At 39.3% G+C, this 24,106-nt stretch overlaps 1 protein-coding gene across 4 annotated transcripts in view; it reads right to left on the reverse strand.

Moving 5' to 3' along the window:
• Positions 1-24,106, reverse strand: part of COBLL1 (cordon-bleu WH2 repeat protein like 1) — a 1,696,088-nt gene that overhangs the window by 803,571 nt on the left and 868,411 nt on the right. Inside the window, exon 1 of one of the 4 annotated variants that reach the window (XM_044074830.1) lies at positions 14,783-14,972. The exons of the other annotated variants lie outside the window; for them this stretch is intronic. The gene's annotated coding sequence lies outside the window, so the exon portion shown is untranslated. Of the gene's footprint in view, positions 1-14,782; positions 14,973-24,106 lie in introns of those variants that run through there. 4 annotated transcript variants of the gene reach the window in all.

Genomic DNA, 24,106 nt, shown 5'->3' on the forward strand with positions numbered 1-24,106 from the left:
GGGAAGGTTTACTGTGGTAGTGACAAAAGTTTTTATTGGTTAGAATTGAGTATTTAATAGGATTTAGTCGATGATATTTAGCCTGAAAGAAACTAGGTATGTAGATGGCATTGTGAAAGCTTCTAGATACATCTGGGAAAGGTATTAGAGTTTGTTTGGAGGGGATGATAAGAGTGAAGGAGAGGGGTTGTGCATAGGATATTAGGAGATAAGTGGTGGTAACAGTGTTTATGAGTGCGAGTACTATTAAACATTGGAGATAAGACATGGTAGAAGAATGTCTGGTAGTTATTAGAGGAGTAGGTGATAAGTAGGGGTTAAGTATTGGATGAATAAGCTGATGATAGTGGAAGGAGATTTGAGGGGAGTGGAGTTGAAATTATAGGGTGTGGTTGGTAGTGATTCTATGATTGGTGGTTGGTGAGGGGGGTGTGGCTATGAGAGTATAAGTGTAGAGATAGTAGGGGCGGGTGGGAATTGGGGGCAGGGTAGGGGAGCAGAGTGAGCCCGAAGGGCGAACGGGAAGAACCAAAGTGATCAGGAGAGGATTGAAAACCTATCAGTGGAAAGTTGTATAGCAGAAAGGTAAGTAAACCAGGCCTAAGAGTAATGGGCTGAATTGGACTAAGAAATAGAAATGAGAGAGAGAGAGAGAGAAAGAAAAATTAGAGTATACAGAGAGAGGGAGAATTAAGAAAATTATAGTTAAAGGGTAAGGTAGAGTTAGTGAGTAGAAGTAGCTATTAATGGAGAGAGGGTGCCATCTAGAGGACAACTGCAGAAATTTCACCTAAGTACACCAAGGGCTAACCCAGGTCTGGGTTGGACTGAATGGGAGGAGGGAGCAAGAAAGGTCAGGGGACTAGGTAAGGGGGAAGAATGGAGAAAGGGAGAATAAGAGGGGTTCGGCTGCTGGCTTTCCTGGCAAGGAGCAAGCTAAGCACCTAGCAGGGCTTACAGACTATATTATTACAAGGCAAGGTAGCAAATACACATACTTCCTTGAATTCCTCTATTGGAAGCTTGGTAGAGGCAGCAGGGTGTGTAGAAATTGCTTAAAACAATAGGCTTATAAATGTAGATAATAGTTTAGGTGAGGGTGTCCACTCGTGCGAAATCACAAGGGGAAAGTCAGGGTGAAAGCTAGAGAACAAGAGAAAAAAAAAAGAGAGAGGAGTTGTATTGAAATAGTAAATAACACAGTATCCCTAGAGTTGGTGATGAAGATCTATCCATTGTAACAATTGATAGAGCAGAAATTACTGTATTAGAAGCTGAAGATTCTTCAGAGCTGGCCAGCAAAGATATTCTTGCAATTGGAGATTTAATTATTAGAGGAAGTGATACTTTGCAGTGAAGATAATTAACATGCTATGCTTGCCAGGAGCAAAAATAGAAGATGTGAAACAAGCCTTGGAACGCCTTAATGTAAGGAAGTATGGATCTGTTGTTATTCATGTTGGTACAAATGATGTCACCAACAAAGATTCTCTGACTGTTAGTCGGGAACTGACAGCCCTCCTAGATAGTATAGCTTGTACGGGTGTTAGGACATATTTTTCACAAATCACCTATAGAAAGGATAGTCGGGTCACTGTGAATGAAAAGATTTTTTTGGATAAACACCTATATGGAAAAAATGTCCAGTTTTAAGAAATGGAAATGTATAGAGCATCCAAGCCTTCTTTTGGGCACACGTGTATTCAGACAGGATGGTGTGCATTTGTCTAGACCAGGAAAGGGATTTTTTGCAGCAGATAATTTGCAATATTTGACAAACACTAGACAGGATTTTTGCCAGGTTGAAAATTTAACAGCTCACAAATGGCAACATCTGAAGAATCTCTGATGGTTGTTAATGCTAGGAGCTATTATTGGAAAATTGATGTTATTGTTTGTGAAACATGCTTAAAGAACAACAACAGGAAACCAGTTCTGTCAGGGTATAAAAGTTTTTACTGTAACAGACATTCTAACGAAAAATCTGGTGGAGGTGTTATGATAGAGATGAGACCTGTGATTATTACATGTTTAATGATAACACCAATACCATAGACTGTGCAACTGTGACAATAAAGACAATCATGGCGCATATAACAATTGTTGGACTGTAAAGACCACCAAAGTCAAATGCAGATGACCTAGAGGAATTCATACATTTCCTGCATGAAACACCGGATGGAAGAATATTAGCTGGGGACTTATCAGACTGGAATAATATTGATTCAACGTTAGTAAGGGCATTATTCACAACATATATTCAGGAACAACAAATGCTTCAGATTGTAAAAAAAAAAGCCTACTAGGGGAAGGAGCATACTAGACATCATTTGTGTTCCTACAGAAATTACAGTTACTTAACGTCAAGTTTTACCACCATTGATATGCAGTGATCATGGGGTTAAGGTTAATTTGTTGCTAGATAATTCTGCCAAACTGAAATCTAAACCAATGCACAGAAGGTTATTTACAGGTTATATGGAAGCAAAACAGTCACTATGTAAAACTAACTGGAGTGAGGTCTTCAGTGGAAAAACTGCAGACAGAATGTGGAAAGTTTTGAAACAAAGTGTTTTGAGTGCAAAAAAACAAAAAAAAATGTTTAACATCAGGGGGATACATTTCCATAAGAACAAGATATCTGATTAAGGCGAGAGACAAAAAATATAAGAAATGGAAGAGAGGTTGAACAACAACTTTGAAAACTGAAATAAACAAGCTAGACAAAGATTAGGCATAGTGAGTGACAAGACATATAAATCTTCGATTTTTTTTACTTGAAAGACATTGAGCATAATATGAAACCTTTTTATAGATACACAGGATGTGGACGGAGTAAAGACACACAAACTGATAAACTATGTGCAGATTCTAAAATTTATTCTCAGACCCAACAGATTATAGATATATTTACAAAATCTTGCGTAAACAGTTTGGCTTCACAAAAGGGGTGATAAGTTGTCCTAGTGACATCCAGGTAACCCCATATACTGGAATCAAATTAGATTACATTGAAAAAGAATTGCACAAACTGGATCCAAACAAAGCACAGGGAGGAGACGGAATTAGTAACAATGACTTGAGAAAGAACGTATTCTCTAACGCTGTATGTAAAAACTGGAAACTTTTACCTATAGAACTAACCTTACTTCCCACCCTGCCTCTCTTTAAACAAAACCTCAAAAACCACCTGAAGATCCATTGGTTGTGCCCCTGCCGTAACCCTGATTAATCCTGTGATTCTTTACTTCTCACCTCTCTTTCTCACTTTTCTTCCTAAACTCTGCTGCATATCCCTGTAAGGACTGAGCTGTAAATAGTATTCCTAAACAACCTACTGTACTGTTATTTACCTATGTATTATACTGTATATCGATTTGTCTTATACTGTCTGACACGGTTTAGTGTAATACTTCTCTATTATTACATTCATATCTTTTATCTTTTTACACTGTGTAAATATTGTTTGTATATTCTGTGTGCTAATATCGCAGCTTTTCTTCTCAGGCCTCTACTGAAAATGGAAATACATCCAGCTAGACTAGCCCGGTTAACAAATATAATTTATTTTACATCTATTATTCACTAGGTCATATAAATATGGGGAAATCCCTCAAGATTGGAGACATGAGCGCATTAAACCTGCCTTTACGGGAAAGGGGAGTAGGACAAACCCAGAGTCGATATAAATCCTTAAGTCTACTTTCATGTTGTGGAAAAATAATGGAGAAGGTAACACTGGATACATTATGGTCACAACTGGATAGGTTGGGACTTGAAATCATGCATCAGCGTGCATATGTTGAAAACAGGTAACATGATGTTCTACAGAAATATAATAACAGCTATGAATGAAAAACTGACCTGTGATGTAATTTATATAGATACTAACTTCAGCATTTGACAGGGTCATACACAAAATGCTGATCAGTAAATGAATACAACTAGGTATTAATGTACTCTTGATAAGATGGATAACTGCTTGGTTTACAAACAGGAAATGGCAAGTATCATACGGCAACTGGACAGGTGAAATCATTGGTTACAGTCCGGGCGTCTCACAGGGCTCTATCCTAGGCTCTTACTTGTTTAGATTGTATCGTTCAGACCTAACCTTTTCATCCGAGATGTTCTACAGTCTATATATAGACAACCTGAAATTGGGTAAACTAATTGCACATGTTACAGACAAGGCATGTCTGCAAAATAACTTGACTAAATTGACCATTTGGGCACAGGAGAATAATATGTTGATAACTACATCAAAAACTAAGCATATGAGATTTGAGACAAATTGAAAAGTGAATATTTAATACAGCATACAGTGACTGAAACTGTAGACTCATTTAAGGACCTGGGTATATGGGAAGAATCCGCTACAAGATTTTCTAATCATGTCAACCAATTGGTTAATGATAGTTATAGAACTATAGGTGGCATAAAAAGATTTATTAGGAAATCAAAAATGATGAAGTCATTATTTGGTAGTTACACTAGACCCAAACTTGATTATGGAACAATATGGAAACCCTACAAGAAAACAAGCATTAGTAAACTGGAAAGAGTACAGTGGAAATATAACAATGGATGTGAAAATGTAAAAGTTATTATGAAACACTAAAATATATGAACTTGTACAGTGTTTTACAGGCATCTAAGAAGAGATCTTATTCAAGTATATTGGGCATTCAGACAACTACCTCTGGGAATGTTTGGGTTTATCAAAAATTACGAGAGAATCATCAGACAACCTACGTAGAAGATTCTACAGGCATGATAAGTGTACTAATTGGTTCTCTGACAGAGTAGCTGATGCTTTAATGTAATTTGGTAGTCAGTTCCATGCAAGTACTAGTTTAGATATTTTAAAGAACAGCCCGGACACTTATTATTGGAACAAGTGTTTTGGTATATTAGCAAGCTAGAAGGGCATTAATGCCAGTGCTTGAAATAATTGTATGTATGTATCTGAGTATGTATGTGAGCGTGCATGTGTGTTAGTTTTTATAAAAAACATACACTCTCAACCTTCTACCTTTCAGGCACACTACACACAAATGTTCTATCTTTCTTGCCCACCAGCTACTAATTAAATTATATACAACTCATAACAGACTTCATACCTTTCATCATCTTTTCTTCTCTTAGTCTTTGCTTTAAAGGCATAATGGCCTCCATCATACGGCTAATCAAAGTAAAAAAAGTCGGACATAACACAGCTTTATTTGCCAATCATCATAACTCTTCTTCTTCTTTTTTTGGCTTTTCCCTGTTAGGGGTCGCCACAGTGGATCACCTGTCTGCTCATGATTGGCAGTGGAGTTTTACAGTGCCGAGTTGCCAGCCCGGCACCCAACCTTCCACAGAAGGCACACACATACACACAAATCACACTTAGGGCCAATTTAGAGTGTCCAATCCACCTACAGCATGACTTTGGGATGTGGGAGGAAACTGGAGCATCATCATAACTAATGTAACATAAACCTTGACTGCTCCTTCCACATCCTTCTTGCTCAATCAGTCTCATTTAAGCAGTCAACTTTGATGATTGTATCTCCTTCCCAACATTTCCTATTTTGTCAGCGTGTCACAATTTCAGGTTTCAATAAAAGTTTTAACATAAAATTAAAAAGTTTATTAAAATTAACTTTTATAAAATTAAATATCAGCTTTGCGCATAGACTGAAGTCACTCAGCGTCCTGAAGAACTGAGATCTCCCCATTAGATGCAGGAGCACCTCTGGTACATTTCATGGAAAAGGATGGATCAGTAAAATCACCATTACAGCTCTACAAGTTTGGCTAACCACTACAAACATTAAACGGAATACAAATCAGCTCTTTTTGCAACAACGAGAGAATCAGTGTCCAAGACTAATCATACTGTCAAACTCATGTTCATAAAAATTTATCCCGAAAACACCATCTTCTATAGTTTTTAGTGCAAACAAATTGTTGCACACTAAGGATGTATGTTACTTTCTTAAATGCTTTCCTAAAAGTAGTGTTTTGAGAATACAAAGTCCTTAGTTAAAGCAACCTCCAATGACATAACATGCAAAAATTATATATTTTTTATTTAACACTACATGTAAAAGGTTAAACAATCACCTAGTAAATAACTATTTATGGAAGTCAAACTGCAAATCATTCCACAAAATAAAAATTAAGAATAAAGATCTCTGAAACTCCTGTACTCTGTATTCACAAAGCTTAACTTAAGGGTAGAATTTGATTAAAACCAATTAACACAATTTAATGCTTTGAAGCTATGGTTCATAGTATACATTTTAAACTAAGTAAGTTATTATAGACCAAGTACTGACTACATCAAAGAAAATTTGCCAGTTATAATGCTTCAGTTCTAAAAACAACTCCAACCTCTTTTAGTCAGACCTTTACAATCTAAGACACAAAACAAAAATATAGCAATGCTTATCCTGTAAGAAAAGCCATCAGAAATGCATTAAACATGTAGCACTGAAGGGATTAATTGCCCTTTTTCGTTATGAAAGTTTATAAAGGAGAGCTATTTTTCAAATATATAGTATTAATTACTCGTCTAACTAAATTTTAGAAATAGTCAAATTTGCAAAATCAGTATTGCTCATTACAAAATAGAAAAGCATGGTTAAATATTTAATCTAGACTACATTTAAAATTAACAAATCACCCAAGCTTATCTTTAGCTTTGGTTTCAACAATGATGGTGACAAGTTCTACATGCCATAAAAAGCAATGTCTTTCAGCTTCTCCCATTAGGGGTCGCCACAGTGGATCACCAGTCCGCAGACTGACTGGCATTGGAGTTTTTACGGTATCGAGTTGCCAGCCCAGAGCCAACCTTCACAGAATACACACGCGCACACCTACCTGCATGTCATTAAAACTCACTTGACCAGAGGAAGAGCATGCAGACTCCGCATAGAAGGCGCTCCAGCCAAGAATCGAACTGAACAACCTCTTGCTCAGAGGAGACAATGATAACAGCTGCACCACCACAGCCGAATGCAAGTCAAGTAGTAAGAACATTAATTAAAGATACATGAAAGATGGTTCCTGCAGTGCAAGGTCACAATTTTTTTGGGATGAATACTAAAGACAACATTGCAGACCCCATTATTTGTTTCTATGCAACCAAACAGACACAACCAATACTTTCACACATCCAAAATGAGATCATTAGCATTTGCAGGGCAATTTAGTCTGCACAGCACACTGACTCAATTACAGTTGAAATGCTTGAGTCCACCCATCAGGAAATTACACTACTCCAGATGCAAGATGTCCTTAGTTAAAGCAACCTCCAACAATGACATAACATGCAAAAATTATATATTTTTTATTTAACACTACATGTAAACACTACATGTAAAAGGTTAAACAATCACCTAGTAAATAACTATTTATGGAAGTCGAACTGCAAATCATTCCACAAAATAAAAATTAAGAATAAAGATCTCTGAAACTCCTGTACTCTGTATTCACAAAGCTTAACTCCATTTGAGCACAGTTGCTTTGCAAACATTCAAGTGACAGTCACATTAACTTTTTTTTTTTTCCAAATCAGTGCAGTAGCATATTCAAAAAAGCAGTTCAAGTGTTGGTCAGGATATAATTATCCTTTTCCCCCCATGAGCCTTTGCTTTTAATGACGGATAGAGTATGACCCAACAAGGCAGACCAAAGGATCAGACTCATTGCAAAGAATATGGTCTTTAAAGTCCAACCTTTAATGATGGGCTTCAATTTTGTGACCCTGTGACCCAGACAGAGAGTAGCAGTGGGAGGTACATGCCTTAATTACTTAACTGTTACTTCCAGGTTTGGACTGGTATTATCTGACTGTGCTATTATCCCCTTTTCAGCAAAATCCTTGGAAGAAAAGCACCACAAATAACATTAAGGTTAAAAAAAAAATAATAAAATAAAACAAGAACAGAATGTAGGAAATACTAATAACAAAGCACAAACTGGACAATGTAGCATTCAACGTACACTTAAACACATACAATGAATCAAAATTATTGCGGTCACTTCATATAGCATTAAGCAAGGAGAAATTTAGGAAGAGAAAAGAAGGCAGTAGCAGAGACAATGTAATTGCATCTCTGTACATTTGTATCCTGTGCTGACTCAAGAGTTCTACAAACATCTACCAGACATGCACATAATTCAATGTGGTAGCGAAAAGCAGCGTCACTGTATAAACAACTTCCTTCCACCTGCTGTAATGTTCTACAAGATATTTTTTCTACATTACGTCTGCCACGTGTGTGGAGCACCCGATTTAAAATGAGCAATATGGTGCAATATCTGGATACATCACAAACAACAAACATAAAGATATTAGAATGCAGAGTAAGAAAATCTGCTTTGGATTAATCAACTTAAGTGGGTTGGCTTACTGAATTCTATTTATCTATAAAGCAATAAAGTAAAGCAAATTGTAACTGTTAAGCAGGTGTAACATATTTAGAGTCCGTTAATCGTTACATTATCTAAAAACAAAATAAACTGCCTGCACTATATCAAGAAGCAGAAACAATGTACATCTTAACTAGAGTGGAAGAGAGAGGGGGACAGGCATATTTCCAAACAGAAGTTAACACCTTGCCTTCACAGTCTTAACTGAATGCACCTATATATAAAAACACTATTTTACCTCAGACTGCACACCCAAAGCAAATATGCTAAACAGAAAACAGAGTTTTCTAAAAGTTAAAGTGAAAATACAAAAAGGTACATTCTCCTGGCATAATGGTCTGAACCTCACATAAGTAGTAGACTATGAAGCAGGCCAGTGGACAACTCATAGACCTTGGGGATGTGCATCAATTCCTTCCATGGCTGAATGGTTGATGGTAAACAGCACAGACTAGGCCAGAAACGCAAACATTTTCTACTAATTTAATGTTCAAAAAACAACTGCCTGAAGTGTGTGAAGCAAATTCTGCATAAAGACTTCACTTGTTTTGTCTGTTCTGCTTGGGGCCTTAGCACAACATCTCAAACTGTCCTGACTGGGCACAATTCCATGTGAAAATTGTAATGTAGGACTGAGGTACTACCACCCATATGGAGTCCCTCCTCTTCAATTTCCTCTGTGGCTTCACGATCCACTGCTACTGTGGGTCCTTCCACAGACCCGAGTCAGCTAGCATCATTCCGAAAAATGGAAAGATAAAAAGGCCAAGGACTCTGAAGTTACTGAAAAAGCTCCAATTATTGGTCTTTAATCGACAATGCAGGTGAGGAGCCTTTCAACTCCTAGACCCGAATCCTCTGGTGCAACCCCTGGGGGGGGGGGGGGACGACTGCCATGGTTTCTAGCCTACTTACAAATGCTACCAAGGCACACACATTGGTTGGGTTTCAGATCACTCTGCAGACTTCTGCTTCCAATGCCCGCCCCATGGGTTTAGAGGAAGACTCCTGGTCTTAGACTACCAGAGCTACAATCAAGGCCACTGTCAGCCAGATCATCCTGTCACCCGTTAAAATGGACATTGTGAACCACTTTTTCTTCTCCACCGGCGCCGATTACTTCTTCTCTGGCCAAACCTCAGGTCCTCCTTAAAATAGCACAGGAGTTTATGGCCTTCATGAACTCTAGAGATCCTTCTCATTCTTCCAGCTCTGAGGCTTCCACATTGTTTTACTCTGGCCACTTGCCACCTCAAACTTAGCCATACTCAGACTCTGATGATACCCTCTCTTCCACCTACCCCGAGGACCTTTCCTTTTGAGATACGATACAGAGACTGAAGGAGGCTTTCAGTTATGAAAATAAGCAGGTCTGTCAGGCCCAGACCCACTACAGGGAACTGCAAAGCTTGCCTTCACTCGGACAACTAGCTATTCCTTCTCCATGCATTATATTGGATGATGTCTTTGAAGACATTGCTTTACATCCTGATTCGGTCCCCCCTGCTCCTAGAAGGTCAGACAGGTTTTACAGAGGGGTAAAAATGAGGACTCCAACCACTGTAGCCACCAATAACAGAAGAAAAACAGGCTGGAAAGGAAAGGAAGCACTCCGGTTCACAGTTTACTCAAGATTTAATGGCACCAAATGATAGATGAGCAAAACACCAAAATGGTGCCATTAAACCTTGAAGAAACTGTGAACCAGAGTGCTTCCTTCCAGCCTGGGTTCACAGTTTATTCAAGATTTAATGGCACCAAATGATAGATGAGCAAAACACCAAAATGGTGCCATTAAAACTTGAAGAAACTGTGAACCCGAGTGCTTCCTTCCAGCCTGTTTTTCTTAGGTTTCACGGAGTCCTTGAATCCTACAGATCCTGAGAATGATTACTTATGCATGTTTTTTTTTCACCAATTGTATAATCTGCTACTAATATGTACTAAATGTCTTTATAAATTCTGTATTGTATGTGGAGCTTTTCTCCCTGGGACCCCACTGAAAATGGGCACTTGTGGCCCAGCTGGATCACCCCGGTAAAGAAATGCAAATAAATAAATCCATTTTAGCTTCGTTTCTCTCGCCACTGCCTTTGTGCAGGGCCTTTCCCAATTACAAGAACGTGCCCTTGAGAGAGACTCCTGCACTATGTACAGTACAGCTAAATAATTAGTCCTCTGCAGGGGACCGCCTAGCTTCATACTGGATGACGACTCTGTTTTTTGCCACCTCTACTTTAGAATGATGCAATGCTGCTCCCACCACTCTCCACCCCCCAGAAAGGACAGTCTCCCCACTGGGTGATGTGCAGTGCTATAAAATTAGCAGCAAGGTCAGAAAGTGGCATGGATATCTCAGGGAAGAGGATAAACATTAAAAACATTAAAAATGCAGAACACACATGCACTGTTTGCAAAATAAATATATTACTCCGAGAAAATATCTGGTCTAAAAAAGTCAAACACTCAGCTAAAAACTTCTGCAAATGCAAAGAGGTGCAGTATGCTAAAAATGGAACCCCAGTTTCAGTTAAAGGAGCAAAAGGTTTTTTACATTACAGCATTTTGCAAACAGTAACAAACTACACTTGTATACTGGGCAACTCTAAGAAACTCAGGACAGCAGCTCTAAGAAACTCAGGGCAGAATACCTTTGGTAGCCTTCCTAATTATCAGTACTAAGGAAACCAATGGACCAGTACAACAAACAAATACTGAGACCTGGATGCATTGTCCAGTTTATAATAATATATTGTGTAAGTGCACAGAGAACCAGAATTTAGCTGTACAGACACCTCTAAATAATAAATCAGCAGAAAAAGGCTACAGAAAGAACAAGCTTTACAGAAAGGAAGATATCAGTGGTTACAGAGGTACTATCTTAGGATGCCTGCAAGCCAAACCAAGTTTAAAGTCCATTATTCCAACATTCTAAAGATGGGGATGAAACAAATGGTTGGGTATCCCCATAAAATTCAGAGTATTATCCATACACATTTCAATTGTGGTGTGTGCACATAAGTCTGCAAGATTTCTCCTCAGTTAGTGAGGGCTACTATCACATGGGGGATGACGGCAAATAATTGTGAATGTCTGACTCTACTCTGGCCTTAAACACAGGATGTAGGTCCATCAATAAAGCATTTACCTAGGAAGAAGGGAGTATGAAGGGTGGACACACTAAGCCAGACCAGTGCCACAGCAGTCTGCAAGTGTGTATTACGCAACTCAGAATATTCAAATTCAGAGATGATGCCCATAAAAAAGGAGGAATAGTTTTCTTCCAGACCAAGTAAAAAAACACTAGGGAAAAAATGTTCCCAAACAGAACAGTGAAGGTGAATGCCCCCCCCCACCCCCACCACCACCCAACAGGAATATCTTACAGAATTGGGAAAAAAAACTACAGAAAACAAGTCTGTGCAGCACAGAAGCTAGATAAGGTAGCCACACATACACCACGTGTACCTCAACTGATAAGCAGGCCCAGAGAAAAATGCCCATAATATATACTGGAAAACTTTATAAACAAGGGCTGAAAACATGACAATGTAGAGAAGTACAGCTCAAAATGAAAAACATCCATCAGTCTGGAACATTTTTTTAAATAATTATTTTAACATTTGTTTACTGGAAAAGTCCGACTTGGAACAAGCCAATTTTCAGCAGAGGGCCAGGGAAAAAATGCTCCAGACGCAAGTCTTTGTAACATGGGAGGAAACCCATACAAACGCAGGGAGGACTTGCAGACTCTGCACAGAAGGCACCCCAGCAGAGATTTGAACCAGGGAACAAAGCCTTGAATGTCAGAACCCGAGGATCTGCACAACCATGATGAAACTCATTCAGAAGGCCAGGTTTCACAGGGCCATAGCCATTAATGGCTTCTGGTTTTACCTGAAAACTGTGATAAGGAGGTCTATATTTATCTGGTCCAATCAGAAGCCATTAATGAGTATGGACTTGTGGAACCTGGCCTTCTGAACGAGCTTCATCAGCCAAAAGAATTGAAGGTCAAGACAACTTCTAAACTAAAGCAAGACTTGGACTAACATCTCCCTACTCCCTTCCTTTGATCAGACAGATATGAGAAATGTATCCCTGACTCTTGAAAAAGAGGATAAAAAACAGAAAAATGCACTTCTCAGAACTCTTATCCATCAGACTAGCCTGGGGCCATTAGGGTCCAACTGAAGACATTTAGTAGTGGAAAGAACCAGGAAATATATGTGCAAATGTAGACTGGGAAAAGTTAATATCTGTGGAGCTGAGTATGTGCTGCATGCTATGTTCTGAAGGCTAACAAAGACCATTCTCCTCAGCATATCAGATCTCACACGTACATGGGAATGCTGGATTCCTGTATTTAAAAAAAAAAAAAAAAACAGTTGACATTTATTAATGAAGAATCAAGAATTCCTTAGAAAAAGCTACTGAACACAAAAATGGGATCGTTTTCAGCCACATGGGATAACAGTTTAAAACTGGAGGTCAAAATACTAAACCTGACCTCCTGCTGTACCCATGGCTGCAAACTGCAGTAAAGCACATCTAAATGATTAGCTGTGCCTATTAAAATCAAATCTCACTGTGAAGAGATACGTTGCCTGATCAGCATATCAAAAGCACTGCACTCAAAGCTTCATGGGCAGCTGCTGAGTCTCGTCACTGGCTTGTCTGCATAACTTTTTATGATTAGGAAGGAAATTCAATTATGTGGGGAACCTTAAGGTGTTTAATCAAGAAAGGACTGCCTCAGTCATTTGATCTTCAAGAAAAGTATTCGGAAGAAGAAAAATATCACAGCTATTGTCAGCTGACCCTTATCTTGTAAACCATCAAAATTCTCAATGTAGCCTTTGATGAACCAGCCAAGTCACAAAATCTCAAGAAAATGTAAACCTAACAAACTCTAGACAAAATGTAGCACTACTCTACCACAGGAAACAAACATTTAAAACAGATCACCAGACTCACTAACCAGGCAGGCTGAATTACGTATGCGCACAATCCAGAAAAGTGACCAGTCTGCCTCAGGATTTAAATTCTTCTAGTCAGGTGTTTGAAGAATTGTACAGGTAAAAGTGATGGCATTTTTTAACCCAGATGTCTCCACCACTCCTTCCAAAAAGTAACTCTGCTGGAGACCACCATCACTGCTGCCAAACATATCTGGTGGGCTACTTCCTTCAATAAATTTCAGACTACACTACAAACGGATTTCCAAAATCCAAGTTTCCATGGACAAAAATCAGCTCTTCCCCTCAATTCAGAATTATTTATGCAAACTTATTAGGAAAAATATCAACACATACTGCACTGGACCAGCATTATATCCAATACCTAACTGCAGTATCTCATGCTAATTAGGAAGTTGACGTCTGACTGCCAGCTTTAACAAAGCACTGTATACAAAAACAAAAATGTTTTCTGATTTTTTTTGTTACCGGGGATCGCTGGTCTGTGACGAATAAAGGCTTGTTGCTTTGGAACAGAATTTTTGGAAATTACTGTGACTGAGCTTATCAGCTAAGTTTTAAGACTATTAGCTTTTCCGTTTTTTATTTTTTATTTTTTTCTGCAACAATCGTGTTGGGGAGGTTGGAACTAGACAGATTCCTGTGCTTCTTTGTTTTTGTTTAATTTGAAAAAAAAAAAAAAGATCAATCTGTTTAAGACTCACGTTATCCACTTAAGTGAAAAGCCAGAGCAAACACGGGAAGCAAATGTAATAAAGCAGAAATCTAATTTAAAAAAAAAAAAAAAAAAAAAGAACATAAGAAAATCAAATCAATCACATGCCACATGCACACAGAAAATACCCACTTCCTGTGACAACTTTATGCTGCAAATGTTTGGGAAAACCAAAGCAAATCCAACAAAAAGCTAAGCAGGAAAGTAGAACATATGAAAACTCGGGTAATACGGTTGAAAACCAAATGAGAAAGCAGAGTGCTGTAAAACTACAATATTACAACAGTACACCACAGAGACAGCAATTAAATATCGGAAATCAGCAGATATACTGCCGCTGAGATAATGAAAACCTTCAGCTTTCCTTAAATTAATAACTATACAAAGGAGAAAACAAGTATCAACAGAAATTAATGTCAGCGAGCGCTAGGGTACAACGACCATTCTTCTTTATGGAGTAATAAGCTTTAAGTACAGTTACACAATTACTGTGTGGGCACTGATTTATGCTTAGTTTTCAGTAAAAAATATATCTAACATGTACACTGTTGTAGAAAGATAGACTTGCTCAATGCAAAGCTCTGCCCTCTCAGGAATATACAGAAATACATTCTATGCAATCTGGTTTCAAGGTTTCTTACTGATGTACTGAACTTACCCAAGTCACCATTCAGAACTAGGTTCACATTTCTATACCAAAACCAAAGCTATCAAATCAAAAAGTAAAGGCTGAGAGTTGGAACATGAAAATGCCAAGTGACAGACTCAAGATACAAGACTGCTGCTGTGTTCAAAACATTTCCATTTTGTTGAAATGTGGACATATGCGACCACTTGACTACTGTCCAGGTAACTCTCAATTTCCACTGACCTCTTAGAAAATCATAACCACAATGCGTCAAAGCCAAATGCAATTTTTAACCAATAGAAGCAAAAAGATACGTTGATCTCCTAAATACACAGACTTTGACTGAATAACTGAGCAGTGAAAGTAAACATTAACCAAGAGAAAAAAGACAAGTCACAGAAGCTAAATAAACACCAGCTTGCTGTAAACAGTAGGACCACAGCTGCACAGTTACTCATGAGCCAAGTAAAACATGGGCACTTTATGCAAGCACTGATGACAACAAACCACACCTAGACACAGCAATGTACTGGGAAAAAAAATCTGTCTTGCACTTGATAGGTTAGACTGGTTTATTTACCAAGAAGGCACTGACAGCCAACAGAAGCAGAAAAACACTCAATCATTAAGAATAAATGGTCATAGCTTGCTTGTTTGTGTTACAAAATTGGAATGTTAAGATACTTCAGTAGTCCAACGGTAAATATGACTTAATAAAATTCTAAAGTAAAATTTTAGTGCATGTTTTTTTCAGCTGTCAATATCATCACTAATCTGAACATGTAATTATTTACATAAGAACATTGTTTATATAAGCTTTGTGAAACAAACTCGAGTCTAAGGTACTGGTAGCAGCCATTTGGCCTGAAGCTAAAGCTTTAGTAAAGTTACTCCATTTACACAAAGCCCAGCATAATTTGAGACTCTTCCAGGTTTCAAAAAATCCAACCCGACACGAACATTTGACAGTATTTCTTATAATAGAATATAAGCAGCTTTCAAAGACCAGTGCACTTATCTTGGCAGTTCTTGCACCAGTGAGAGTGCACATCCACCACTTTTTTAGACACCAGACTAAGCCATGTGACAGGACTGAACTGCTAACTTGCATCATTACCTGCATACTATACCTAGCCGGTTTCCTTTATGCTACTATTCCTGCATATTACCATAACCTCCTCAATTCTATGTATTCCAAATTTCTTTTAGCAGTTCTATACAAATCCATTATGTAGCTGTAAAACTCCTTTTAAGCAAAAATTTTTGCAAGCTTGCTTGTCAATACTACTTCTATTTAGTACCAAGACACATTTTAAATATACTCTCTGGTCCCGAAACAGCATGGTTCATCAAAATTCAAACATCTAAGCAGTATATAATTTAATCCCTCTCTCTCTGCTACACACATCACATGGAATATGCTCCACAGCAAACTATGGAAATTGCTTTTGCTACACCTCTTCACGTTAGACTTTTGTTTAGGACAATATTCTAACAAATGCCACCAGATTTAAGAATAACTTTAATATATTGTACATAGTGCCATATGCAATTGCTGGTTTTTTTACAGTTACTGTACATTAACAAAAACTTGTATTCTGCTTTTTATCATCTTCTTTACACTTGTAACAATGTTCCCATTTTAATATCTGTTAGTGGTGCTTATACTCTACTGCATTTTTATATTTGTTACCTAGTTAACATGTTACAGGCGCTGTAAGTGGACTGGGAGAACAACCCAGTCCAGTTATGTGGAAAATAATAATAAATAAATCTTCCCTCTCATTTAAGGTCTAGCTGTCAGGCACTTTAAGCATTACTACAAGACTCAGACTGTTTACTCATAATTCAAACAAACCCTGCCATTATGAGCATACTAAACTCCAGTAAACTTTTCCCAATCCAACACATTTATAATGGTTTCCTTAACTGTCCTCACTACAAAATGATCCCACATCACTGCCACATACAATGGTAAATTATGACATAATTGTTTCTTACCTTGTCCGTTATCTCTATTATTCCTCACTGAATGCCATGTGGGGGGTTTGCAACAAATCTTGATAAATTGTAAAAAAAAAAAAAAAAAAAAAAAAAGTGTCTCCTCAGCTTGTTCATGCCCATAATATTTGTATGACTTTTGGCCCAGTGAATGTCTACTTGACACTAACTGTAGCCCTAAAAGTCTTCCCTCCCCCACAGGGGCCATTAAACTTTCCATACTATGGTGTTCCACTCTTGCTGTTAACAGACAAGTCATATACCTGCTGTCACAGTCAAGAAAACAACTAAACCCTGTTGTGTCTTGTTAAGGTAAATGAATGGAAAATGATAACTCAATTAAAGAAATGTCAGCCCTTTCAAAACATGTAATCACTTTATGCTGAAAAAAGGGCCCACCAAGTATGTTGATAAGAAGGCAAACAATATAAAACAAAAAAGTCACTGAAACCAAATACTCCCTCCACAAGAATACAGAGCATTGTGGGACAAGGAACACTTAAATCAAAACCAAAAATACATCAGTGTGAAGGTTATTTTTGGGGTAGACTGAATTACAAAACATTAACCATTTAATGTGAAAACCTTTGAATGAAAGTCACAAAATCGTATCAGTATCGAAGCAGTTTATGGGTAGAAAATTCCAAAATGTTAATCTAATATGATACAGTGATGCTACTTCTACATAAAATGATGCATATATGATGATAGGAGGTACTGCCAGCCATGCCAGAAAAAGGTAGATTAGTGGATGTAAGACTTGTGCCAGCATAGCTAGCTGGAATTTTGTAAATAATTGTATGTCATTAGTATATCAACCCAACCTGTACAGATGATTGTGCTGAAAATGTATTTGTAAGATTTGCTTATGTTAATTGTGTTAAAATGTATCAACAGTGCACCCTGATGAAATGAAGAGAAAAGTACATGTATTATGATATCTGAATTAAAATGCATACGTTTTAACAGATATCATTAGCATAGCGATGGTTAACCAGCTGGCTTATTTTAAGAAAAATATGGGAAATGTAAAGGAGCTGTGAAATCATTAAACATCACCCCAACAGGGGGTGGGGGGGGGGACTGTTGTAAATGCTTCTGGCTGGGTCTATATTAGAACATCGAAGTTTCAGAACTTCGAATGTTCTAATATTGACACCTAATAAGCGAAAGCTGAAAATAGCGAAATTTTGGATAACCAAATTCTTTCCTAGGGAAAGAATTCAGCTGTCCATTCCTGTCGCTTTGCTATTTTCAGCTCTGCGGTGGAAAGTTACGGTCGGGTTCAGGTAAGTGTGCGATTGTGTGGACATGAGGGTTAGGGTGGGATACGCGAGTTAGGGCGCGGGTCACGTAAGTGTGTGGACATGAGGGTTTGGGTAGGATAGGTGAGTTAGGGTTAGGACGTAGGTGAGGTGTGTACGCGATAGTGGCGGACCTTAGGGTTTGGGTTAAGGTAAGTGGGTAGATAGTGGTGTATGTACAGTCTAGTGCAGGTTCAGATGTAAGATTTTAGGTGTATGTGTGTGGATTGCTGTTTGTTTGTGTTGTGTGTATGTGTTTTGGAACAGCAAATTTTTTCCCTAGGAAAAAATTTGCTGTTCTAAATTTTCGGTCTTATTGGTTTTCGGTTACTAGGTGTCATATTAGAACATTCGAAGTTCTGAAACTTCAATGTTCTAATATAGACCCTTCTGGCTCCTAGGCATTGCCATAAAAGCTCTAAATGTGTATTGTAGCAGTCTCTTAAAGTGCGTCTCAAACTTTAAAAGGAGATATTGTAGAAACCAGTCAGGAGACCAGATGAAGTCACTTTGCAAGTCATCTTGAATATTATATTCTATAGGCAGTAATTTCAGAATATAAAAGTATTCTGTTTGGGAACACTGACAGACTACAAAGACTGCTCACCCAATCTTGCCTTGCCCAAGTTAGTTATTAAGGAACAGTAAAATTCTCTTATATTAAGTCAGAAATACAGTGAAGCTTAGTTTAGATATTATTTTTATTTGTCTGAGTCTATCCATCAATGTTCTTTTCAATATTTCCTGTGATCTGAAGTCTCTGGTTTACTGTGCCTATATATTCAGTATTTTCATGCACTTTTGTTATTAAAGATATTTAATATTGTTATTGTGCCTGGTTCTTGTAGAACGTATCTAACCTCGGAGAATATTTACTTTTATTTGTTGACACTGTGGGCCACTCCAGAAGGCCAAGCCATCTTGGTGAACTACTACCATTTGTATTCATTTTAATATTACACGGTATAATTGGAGACCCTTTGTTAAGGGCCTTCAAGTGGCTGATTGAAGTATCTGGTGGCAGTGATAACTACCTTATACTCTGAGCAGAAGGGAGTACAGCAGGTAAACCTGTGCGCCAGCCTTTCCCAGGTGTGTGTGTGTATGCGTGTGTGTGTATGCGTGTATGTGTTTTTTTGTGTAAATTAAATCTCTCAGTGTGCGTCAGCTACTTGGGGCAGGGGCACAAAGCACTGGGTTTACAGAGAGGGTACTGGAGGACTTAGCTTGGACAGTTGGCTGATGACCTAACTCTACAGCTGTACCAGTTGGGAGTCTTATTGAGGATCTGGAGGGAGACAGATAGAGACATCCAGATCACGGGCTGTGTTCCCTGTGTGCCCTGAAGGGAAACTGTATTTGATGCAGAGAGGTCTGCATCTGGAAATACTGAGCGTATCCATTTGTATTCCAAGTGCACATCCATCTCCAGTGTCAGTGCTGAGGATTCAGGCTCCTTGATTGCTGGCTCAGTGTGGGGACGACACATTGGTGCCCATCACATACTGGTAGCAGTGATGGGCTTCACAGCATACATGATTAAAAAAAGTACAGTTTTGTACCTACCATAAATGTAGATGTTCGAAGATCCACATTGCTGCAGTCCTAACACTTGGGTAGTCCGCTGTCCCAGTCGGCCCGAATACCAAAGTATAAGGCTGACGTCGGTCAAGGCGCATTAGTCTGACGTCAGGACGTCAGGGTACAAATGCGCATGACTGACGTCATATCCTCAAGTCTTTTCTTGCCCCAGATGTCAGAAGACCCTAAAAAGATAAGGCCAAAACCAAAAAACACCAAACACTCCTGTACCAAATATATGTACAATATATACAAATTTACAAAAGTACAACCCCACCCACACAACCACCCCTAAACACAGAGGGAAGGAGGGAGGTAAATTGGACTGCAGCAATGTGGATCTTCGAACATCTACATTTATGGTAGGTACAAAACTGTACTATGTTCTTCATCCCACATTGCTGCAGTCCTAACACTTGGGTAGAATCCCAAAGCAGAGGTAAGGGAGGCTGGCAAATCATAAAGAAGCTGGAGCTGTCAACATGCCCTGCAAAATAGCCATGGCAAAACCAGCCCTAGATTTAGAGTAGAGAGGAAGGTGGTAATGCTTAGAGAAAGTATGCACTGAACTCCAAGTAGCTGCATCCAAAATATCCTTAGTTGCCACCCCCCTTAGAAATGCTGTTGAAGTGGCAGTAGCCCTAGTGGAATGAGGCCTAATCCCAGCTGGAATCTCCTTGCCATGATGGGAATAACAAAATGCAATGCAAAACCCAATCCACTTAGAAATAGTTTGTTTTGACACAGGCTTGCCCTGAGAACTCAAAGCAAAAGAAACAAACAACTGCTGAGACTGCCTAAAATCCTTAGTCCTGCTTAAATAATAACGCAACTGCCTGTGTACATCTAAAGTGTGCAAAATCTTTTCCCCCTTATTTTGGGGATCTGCATAAAAAGTAGGCAAATGAATAGTTTGGTTTAAAGCCACACTAGAGACCACCTTAGGCATAAAGGAAGGATTAGTACGTAATGATACCCTATCCTTATGGAAAATCAAAAAAGGCTCAACCGCCATAAGGGCCTGCAATTCAGAAACCCTTCTTGCAGAAGTAATGGCCAACAAAAAAAACAGTCTTCCATGACAAGTATTTCAACTCAGCAGTAGCCGCAGGCTCAAAAGGTTGTAGAGTAAGTTTCTCCAACACAAAATTGAGGTCCCAAGCAGGAGTAGGAGCTCTACGTGGGGGTCTTATATTCTTTGCCCCTCTAAGAAATTGCTTGAACAAAGGATGAGAAAACAATGGTGGGTCACAATCATAGTGAGCTGAAATTGCTGCAGCATGAATCTTAATGGAAGAGAAAGACAAACCTTTGTCCAATAACTCAGTAAGATATTGAAGAGCCACACTCAAATTAGGCTCAGAAACCTCCAAATCCTTTGCTGCACTCCAAAATAAAAATCTCTTCCATTTTTCTCGTACACTTTCCTTGTACTAGGTCTTCTGGCTTCCATAATCACATTCAAAATTTGTTGAGGAAGTTGAGACCTGCTGTGGTTCAAAACAGAATATGCCAGGCTGTTAGATGAAGAGAGTGAAGCTTGACATTGAGTAGATGACCGTCCCTCTGAGACAATAGGTGTGGAATCAAAGGTAAAGGCCATGGAGGCTTCCTTACCAGACTCCTCAGTAATGGGTACCAGTGTTGCCGAGGCCAATCTGGAGCTATTAAAATCATCCTTGGCTTGTCTTGTCTGACCTTTAGGAGTACCTTTGGGAGGAGAGGCAGAGGTGGAAAGGCATACACATGAAGATTTTTCCAACTGAAAGAAAGAGCATCCACTTTCCAAGCTGTGTGATGAAACCTTTTCGTGCAAAACTTTAGCAGCTGGTGGTTTAACGGAGAAGCGAACAGATCTATGTCTGGAGTTCCCCATGACACTGTCAATTTCCGAAATACATGAAGATCCAGTTTCCACTCGTGGGGATCCATGATTTGCCTGCTTAACACATCTGCTAAGGAGTTCTGTGCTCCCGGCAGAAACCTTGCCTGAAGATTTAGTTGCAAGCTGAGCGCAGTCTCCCACAAAATCATTGCTTGCCTGCATAGAGGATAAGAATGTGTTCCCCTTGTTTGTTGATGTACCACATGACAGTTGTGTTGTCTGTTAGAATCAACACCTGCCCTGGAAGAAGCAACTCCTTGAAAGCCATTAATGCAAACTGGACTGCTAACATCTCCTTCATGTTGATATGTAGATGCTGTAGTCTGGCAGGCCACTTGTCTTGTATCCACTTTCCATTCAGATGAGCTCCCCAAGCTATGTCTGAGGCATCTGTCGTTAGAATCTGACTCGCCTCTGGCCGGATCACAGAGAGTCCCTTGTTTAGGTGACATTCCTGAGCCCACCACAAAAATTCCTTTTGAATGCAAGGTATTATTTGAATGACAGTGTCCAAATCCTGGCAGTGCTGTGTCCATACATTTTGAGATACCATTGTAGCTTCCTCATATGCAGTTTGGCATTGGGAAGCACCAGAATACAAGATGCCATGAACCCTAAGGCTTGAAGGACTGTCCTTGCAGTCAGCCCGGACTGAAGAGATAGTTGATGAAAGTAAAGGGAAAGATTCTTTTGTTTGTCCGGGGTTAAAAGGCCATCTGGGTTGCTGTATTCAGTCTCACACCCAGAAAGCACATGTCTTGAGAGGGTACTAGACTGGACTTTATTTCGCTCACAGAATACCCTAGGCATCTTAGCACTGCTATCACATATTCCAAATGCTGAAACAGGTCTTCCTTTTCTTGAGCCAGAATCAGGCAGTTGTCCAAGTAAGGATAGATTTGTATTCCTTTTAGCCTGAAGTAAGCTATCACTGGAGCCAGAACTTTTGTGAATACTCTGGGCAGTAGATAAGCCAAAGGGCAATGCAGAGAACTGATAATGGGAATTCCCAGCTCGAAACGCAGATACTTCCTGCAACTTAGTCTGATAGGCACATGAAGGTAAGCCTCCTTGAGATCTAAAGTTACCATCCAGTGATCTTTTCCCAGCAGAGGTAAAAGCTGTTGTAACGTCAACATTTTGAACTTGGGAATGTCCAGATAAGTGTTGAGGATAGATAAATCCAAAATTGGTCTCCACGTGTTCCCCTTTTTTGGTACTAGGAACAGGCGAGAATAAAATCCTAGGCCTCTTTCTGGCACAGGAACCGGCTGAATGGCCCCTATTTGGAGTAACAGAGAAATTTGCTTGTGAGCCTCTTTTCTTTGTAGAGGAGGAATGTCTGGCATGCCTTTGAAAGGAGGCAAGGTATGGAAATAAAACCTGTAACCGTGGTGAATGATATCCAACACCCATCTGTCTTGGGTAATTAAACTCCAATTTTCCTTGAAAAGTGCCAGCCTTCCTCCCAAAGGTGCTGCCAGACGAGAAGGTTCTGGCAGCTGAAAAGGCAGGTCATTGGGTCTGTTTACGAAAGGACTGACCCCTGCCCTCACCAGAAGACTGAGCAGGTGAACTCCCTGTTCTAGGCCTAAAAGAACCTTGAGCTCTGCCCCTACCGCGTCTAGACCTACCCCTAGACTGGGAATCATAAGAAGGATATGTCCACCCCTTAGTAGGCCAATTTCTACTAAACTTCAGAGGCTGAACCTGCAAAAAATCTTTAACAGTCTGCATAGACTTAGCCTTGTCCTCCATTTTCTTTAAAACTGCTTCCACAGGCGAACCAAACAACACATCAGATTGTAACGGAGCATCTAAAATCCTTGTCTTAACATGCTCAGCCAAATTCTGGTCCCTCAGCCAGGCGTGCCTGCGAAGAACAGAACCAGTGGCAGCCACCCTCGAAGAGGCCTGTACAGCATCAAAACCACATTGCAAAGAATGCTTACCCACCTGTTCAGAAACATGAACTAAATCCTGCAACTCTTTACACTCAATACCTTCCGCCAGAGCATCCACCTTAGACTTCAATTGTGAAAGGAGATAATTTTGGTATTTTAACATGTGGAACTGGCAATTCAAAGCCCTCATGGCTAAAGTGGAAGAAGTATACACCTTCTTTCCCCATCTATCCAAAGCCCTTGCCTCTTTATCAGGAGGAACAGGATTTTTAACAACAGAAGCCTTAACACCTTTAGGCCCCTGAGAAACAGTTTCTGGGTCTGCCCTAGGACTCTTAAAAAGATACTTATGAGCTTCAGGCACCCTATAATACCTATCCGGTTTAACTGGGGCAGGAGGCAAAGAATCAGGGTTCAGGGAAGCCTCTGTCAGTACATCTTCCACCACATCCAGAACAGGAGGTATAGCCAAAGGCCTATGCTGGGGTAGAAACAAAAATTCCCTAAGCCTTTTCCTGGAATCAGAGAAATCTTGACCTTCCCATTTAAAATGCTCCCTCATGGAATGAAGAGTCTCTGAAAAGAAAAATCCTCAGGAGGAGAAGCCGAAGGGGTAGAATCATCTACATCAGAATCAGAATAAGGAGGATACTCCTGCAAGTCTTCAGCCGAAGACTCA

Source organism: Protopterus annectens, chromosome 6.part0 (genome assembly GCF_019279795.1).
Source record: "Protopterus annectens isolate FY-2018-M chromosome 6.part0, PAN1.0, whole genome shotgun sequence".
NCBI classification, from domain to species: domain Eukaryota; kingdom Metazoa; phylum Chordata; order Ceratodontiformes; family Protopteridae; genus Protopterus; species Protopterus annectens.